The sequence below is a fragment of the Pteropus alecto genome, unplaced genomic scaffold (genome assembly GCF_000325575.1).
Source record: "Pteropus alecto unplaced genomic scaffold, ASM32557v1 scaffold5, whole genome shotgun sequence".
Classification (NCBI taxonomy): domain Eukaryota; kingdom Metazoa; phylum Chordata; class Mammalia; order Chiroptera; family Pteropodidae; genus Pteropus; species Pteropus alecto.
The window spans coordinates 9,497,304-9,503,768 of NW_006441953.1; positions in this window are offsets into that span (position 1 = coordinate 9,497,304).

Genomic DNA, 6,465 nt, shown 5'->3' on the forward strand with positions numbered 1-6,465 from the left:
TCCTCACCACCTTCATGACTGGAAATCATGGTTGTCATTTACATGCACTGTGTCATTTACTGCCCACGAGGTGGGCACGACCTTCCCATTTTATGGATGAGAACACTAGAACAGAGAGGTAAAATAATCTGCCCAACATCACACAGCTGCTAAACTGTAGAGCCAGGATCTGAACCCAAAGTAGTCTGACATCAAGGTTGGCGGACTTGGCACCTTACTCTACTGCCTCGCTGGGCAGAGAACATCATACCACAAACAGCAATAGTGGGATACCGATTTCTGCAAACAGATCTGTCCATGGGGGATATGGAATGCAGGAACAGTGTGTTTACAGCAGTGGCGATTTCAACCTCCCATCTGGCCCCTGATGCCTACTCTCTCTCTTAGAGTGCATGCTTGGACCGAAGATCAAAAGACACATTCTGAGGGCCCCAAATTGGGCTATTATTCTTCCTAGCCAGTGCACCTGCAACTGGTCCATAAAACTGCCGAGAAAAATTGGCAGCTTTACTCAAGTAAATACGGAAATCCTCATAATAACTGTGCAAAGGTGGAAGGGTCAGGTCCTCATCCCCATTTTAGAAACGAGGAAATGGAGGAACAGAGGTGAAATGACTTGCCCGAATTCACAGTGGGGTGGAGCTACAGCCAGGAACAGAAACGTGTCTGCCTCCAGACCAGGGCTCCTTCTGTTTTGCTTCAGTCTGTACTGTGGAACTGACTTTTAAGTGAAATCATCTCATACTGGGGTCACTTCCCTGGTGTGGAGGGCGTGGGGTGTGTGCACTGCCACCCTGGCCCATGCTAGGCGGGGCCATGGGGAGGTTCCAGAGGGTAATTAAGACTTCAAAACACCTTTTCAGGTTAGATCACTCCGGACCTACTCCATCCTGTGGCATAACTAAGAATGACTGCACATAATTTGAGATTAGTTCTAATGAGTAGGCGCTCAATAAATACTTGCGAGATGAATAAATAAATGGATGTCAAACTGCACTTCTTACGTGCTAGGATGAAATGAAGGGCAAGGGCCTAGGAATGACCATCTACCAGGTGTCGCACAGGAAAACTTGCCCAGGGGCCGGTGAAACTAGCCTGGAAAACCATCTTCTAAAACCTAAAACACAAAATCAATGTGAAAACTTTGGGAGGCTCCAGAGAGAAAAACTCCCTTGTTTGGAGAACTAAGTGGAACAAGAACTTGAATTGACTAATGAAAGAAATTTTGGGGTGCAACGCTTTAGAAGGTACCAGGGTACAGAGTGTAAGAATAGATATAGGGGTGGCTTTCAGTGATTAGACTCAAAGAACAGTAGTTAGAAGAAGAATGTATAGGCCTAAGCAGAAAAAACGCACAGGTCGGATTCACAGGTCGCTCTCCAGGGTAGATGCACTAACCTCAAATGTACACTTGATCTCTATGTCTAGATTTGGCTAAACTCCACTGATCTGGGTTGATACTAGCTCCAGGCCATCCCTGGAGATCCCCAGGCCTGCTAATGATTGACAACCATCTTGAACATGTCCCAGGCTAATCTGGGCTCCTCGGGGTCCTCCTGGAAGGGAGCTGCCTCAGGAAACACCCCCTTCTTGGAAATTAGGATAAGAGCTAGACCCAGGGTTACACGGAATGCATGGACTGAAAGGCCACTTAACTTGCCACATTTGGTCTCCAGCTCCCCTAATAATTAGATGGGGAAAATGATAATGTATTCGGCTTGCCAACACAATGGAGTGAATTTCAAAAAGCTCCAAGAACCTGTTCTGCTAGAGGAAGAACTTTACTATTAAACACCCTGACTGAGGGATACAAAACATATTAGTAATTTTTGAAATGTTCCAGTGACCTACGGTGACAATTCCAGAAAAAGCACAGAGCCAGTTGAAAGGAAATTTTTTTTTTTGCTTTGGGAGAAAACGGTCCTAGTTCTGGTCCAGAAACTGCATCTCTAGCATTGTGTCTCTTTATTACCGCTAAATTTCAAGGAAGGAGAGCTGGGGGGCAAGGGGGAGGGGCGGACAAGGCTACCTCCTCTGGACAATGCTCTCCCCTATCAGGGCGGACTGCTGTCTGGTTTCCTGTCTCGAGCTCTGGCATTACTGCTTCAGATGACAAACTAGGTCTAAGAAAGGGACAGATCAGGCTTGAAAATGAGAATGCTGGAGCAAAACCAAAATGAAAACAACAAAAAAATCATAATCCTTCCCTTCTACCTCATTCCAAGACAAATTTTGACTAGAATATTACAAACCAATGATAAATGAGGCACTTCAGAAAGAAACTCAATTTCCGGAATAACGTAATTCCTAGTATTTAAAGGATGAGGTTGTTTGTATTTATTTTTCCTTAAACACAACTGGGTGTGAAAACACAGTTAGAAATAACGAACTAAGAAAGCTGTTTATTTTATAGCAAAAACGTTTATTTGGAAATATTCAGAAGGCAAGTATCTAAAGAGAGAGAGGGATGGAGATAAAATGGAATTTGGAATGATAATTTATGTGGTCAATAAATAAAATTATTGTTCTCATTTTTGTTTGTAATTATAATAACTATTCACATTGCTATAATTTTCCCTATTGTTTAGCTTAGCATTTAGAAGCTTGCAGAATTTTTTTCCTGACAGACTATATTAGATCCTAATCACCTCTATTAATTACCTCCCTCTCCTCACAAATGAGGGAAGAATGATTTGAGTTAAGCCAAATAAAAATATTTAGACCATCAAATCTAGTTGGAGTGTTAACTTTGGAACTAAAAAAAACTTGCTTCTGTTGGGTTAGTTATAAATTTAGTTCGAAGGTCTCTTGTCCTACAAGTGAGCTTAATATTTCAAGTTTGCTTGCTCCAAAGAAAAAAATCTTACTGAAACTTTACAAAACTCTCATCTGTTTTCAGGGAAGGTTATCAGTAGCCTACTATTTGATCCTAGAAGCTGTCTTAATATTATATTGTATGTTTATCCATAAATAAAGAATGGTGAAACAAGACATTAAAACCAAAGTACTATTATTAATCTTTGGAAGGATAAGGTCTGACTTGCTGCCACATCAACTCTTTCAATTAATTCCATTAGAGAACACTGTAAATAATTCCTTCAGATTTTAAAGAAAATCCAAAAATAAGTTTAAAAAAGAAACCTACCAAAAGTTTTCTTTCCAACTGTTTCTTTAAAACTTAGTTTCCGGACAACCAAGAGAAAAATAATTTCTTAAAATAAGTTTTATGTAGTTAACCCAGAAATTTAACCCACAACTGAGAGAATATATAAAAAAGAATTATGAAAAAGTTATTGTAAAATAAAAATGAGCATTTTCCTTCTGTTTCAAAACATAAGATTAACATTTTCCAAGCTATCAATAAGTGAATTTCTTATTTCCAGTTCTCCTTTTCTTTGAGCTTTTTATTCTTGAAAGAGTTTGGAAATCAGATGTAGAATACAGTAAAATCTTTGTCTTTAAAAAAATTATCCTAGTACAACTCTTTGTCTTTAAAAAGAAATAAACCTGGGATCGTTTTCAATATATTTTACGTTTTGCTTCAATACTTTTTCTGAAGATTTCTTCCTGAAAACATACGCAAGACTTTCAAGTCAGCCTAAGCTGCCAAGACTACTTAAGTTCTCCATCTACTGAAGCCTCCTATGCCTACAGTTCCGTGTTAAATGTGACAAGGATGGGCCACATCTTTCAGATAATGAATGCTAGGTCTTCTGAACTGTAAGGTGGTAATCCTGATGCAAAACTGACAGCTTCAGGGCAAAATGCCTATCTCAAACACCTTACCCACTTCAAAACAATAAAAACCAAACAAACAAACAAAAACAACCTCTAGACTTCTGGCTAATATGCACACAAATTTCCCCAAATCGCAATTTGTCAATGGTAAATTTAAAAAGGTAAAAGTATTTATTCACCCATATAAACAAACTGGAGCAAAGGGTATATGTAAAAAGGTTAACTGACTTCTCATTATGACATAACACAGGCATCTTAAGCAATAGCAAGTGTGTAGAGACATGATAACTCCCTGGGTGGGGATAGGGAGTTTAGGGGCAGGGACCAAGGCCTGGTCTGGGCTACTGATCTACCAGAAAACAGCCTGAAACAGGAAAGAGCACACATATGCCACTTGGAATGTATGACGCAAACCCCAGCCTTGAAACAAAGAACAGGAAACAGCTCTGCTGGCTGTGCTGGAGAGAAAGCACAGAGAAACATTTAGCCGGCCCTCCCTGACCCTATATTCATGAGCAGCTGGAGTTTTTTAAGACAACAACAGGGGGGTGGAGGTGTTTGTTCTATGGGTGTGAATAATAACACCAGCTTCATACAGGGGACCTGCCCTATTTACAAATAGGAGCTTCCATATACAGTAAACATCATAAGTGAACATGGGATTTTATCATTTTCAAGCAGCAGAGATCTTCCTAATTGACACAAACCTCCCTACCGATTTCTTTTGTCTCTTCATCCCCCATCCCAATGGCTGGTCTCTAGCCATGATCAAATTCTGGGTAAGGGTAATAATTATTGTTCAGCCTCAGAGCATCATGGGGAAAACGAAGATAGAGCACTGCTCTTAAGAATTCAGATTACAATTGGGTTATCCCACACAAAACTGGACCAATTTTAAGTGTCTCAGCCACAGAACTAAATTCCGAGACACAGTGTGTGGGACAGCTAGTGTCACCCCAAATTTCCACTGTTCTTTCAAATGCATAATTATGAACATATTTACACACAGCTGCACATCTGTTCTACATGTACACAAATCTACAGAAATCCTTTTGAGAATGATTCTGTTCCTCACATTTCATTTAATCTAAAATTGCTGTACAATCTATAGAACAGAGTATCAATTTTTATAAGATATCCTAAAATGTTTATTTTCCTTTAGGTATTTTTGAGGTAGTAAAATCCATTCAGTCCTTTTCCCATGATTTCTCTTCATATTGTTAGCCAGGACTGTTTAACTCAGGTTTCCATTATCAGAGATTTAAGAATCTGTATGCAGACGTAACAACAGGTAAGAAAAAAAGCAGGGGGGAGGAGGGGAAGGGAAAAAAAGGCATTAGTGTGTCCATAGCAACCAGAAGATTGGGTTTTAATTTAGAAACTTTGCAGTAAAAAAAAAAAAAAAACAATACCTTTCTCCAAAGCTATGCTGCTATGTTTTATATCTGACAAGGTTTTGTGGTCTAAGCGGCTAATTTTCTTTGTTATTCTCATATTAGAATTTTTATACTTGCATTCTCCTTTATGCAAGCCAAATGTTCTTTACAATGAATCTTCATTGAACTTGCTAATAGTTCTAAGGCAAACCCCACTGACTGTAGAAATTGAGATGTTTCTCTAGGGAGTTTGAATTAATCAAACATCTCATTTCTGGTTTCTGTTAACAGCCTAAGGTCAACTAATGTACTCCTTGTTTCAAGCCAGAAGAAACTCATTCCTCTACTCTTTCTTTAAAAAATGGTAACACAAAATTTTGGAGATGTTAATGCTATCAGATTGTTTTTTCCCTGAAAGCAAGTGTTCCCTAGAGTTAGGAAGATTACCATCCAGATGGGTTTCTCTTATAAAAATGCTCCTCAAATCCATACATAATGCAATTCATACATAATGCACTCAGAAAAGGACATCAAAAAATTGCTCTGTGGAAAAACTTATAATGAACAAATGTCCTATTTCCCCCTTGATTTTGCTTGTAATTACGGATACTAAATCTAAATGAAGTCAGAATACAACTTCATACTTTTTCTCATATACCAAACTCTTTGTGAGAATATAATCATTATATCTAAAGTGTCTTGGGTGATATTAATGGGAAAAATACCTTTAGTTAGTAAAAATTCAGTGTAAAATATTTTAGTGAAATACAAGGTGAGCAATTTCCAATTTGTTTAACTTGACTTATTAAAAACAAGTCCCATTCACATGTTTTTCATCTATTATTTTTCTATGTTGCCGTAAAATTTAAAGCAGAAAAGATTCTCTGTTATCTGCCAAAGTGGTAATGACAATTCCAGGTATTATCTGCTATCTCTAAGAAAGCCACTCTGAAATCTCAGGTAGGTCCCAAGGATCCAGGTCCAGGGATCAATCCCCTAGGTCCCCGCCCGGCTAGGGTCCCTAACTGCATGCTGTTGCCTAAGGCGTTCTCCGCCTCCAGCCACGCTGCAATCTTTGCTCCAGGCACTGCGGCAGGTTCCCTCTGTGCCCCCGAGGAGGACGCTGCAAACCCAGCCAGCTCTTTAATCCTTCCCCCGGGGATCCAGACGCCCTAGCCACTCCTGGGCTCCAGGACCGAGAATGGGATGCTGCCTCTAGCCCCAACTGCCCCAAGTTTCTTCCCAGGGGGACTGGGAGGCAGCTCCAAGTTTGCTCCGGCGGGCGAGCCCCAGAGCGCACGGTCCGAAAAGGAGGGCGGCGGGGGGCGCGGGCGGGGGGCGGGGAGAGGGG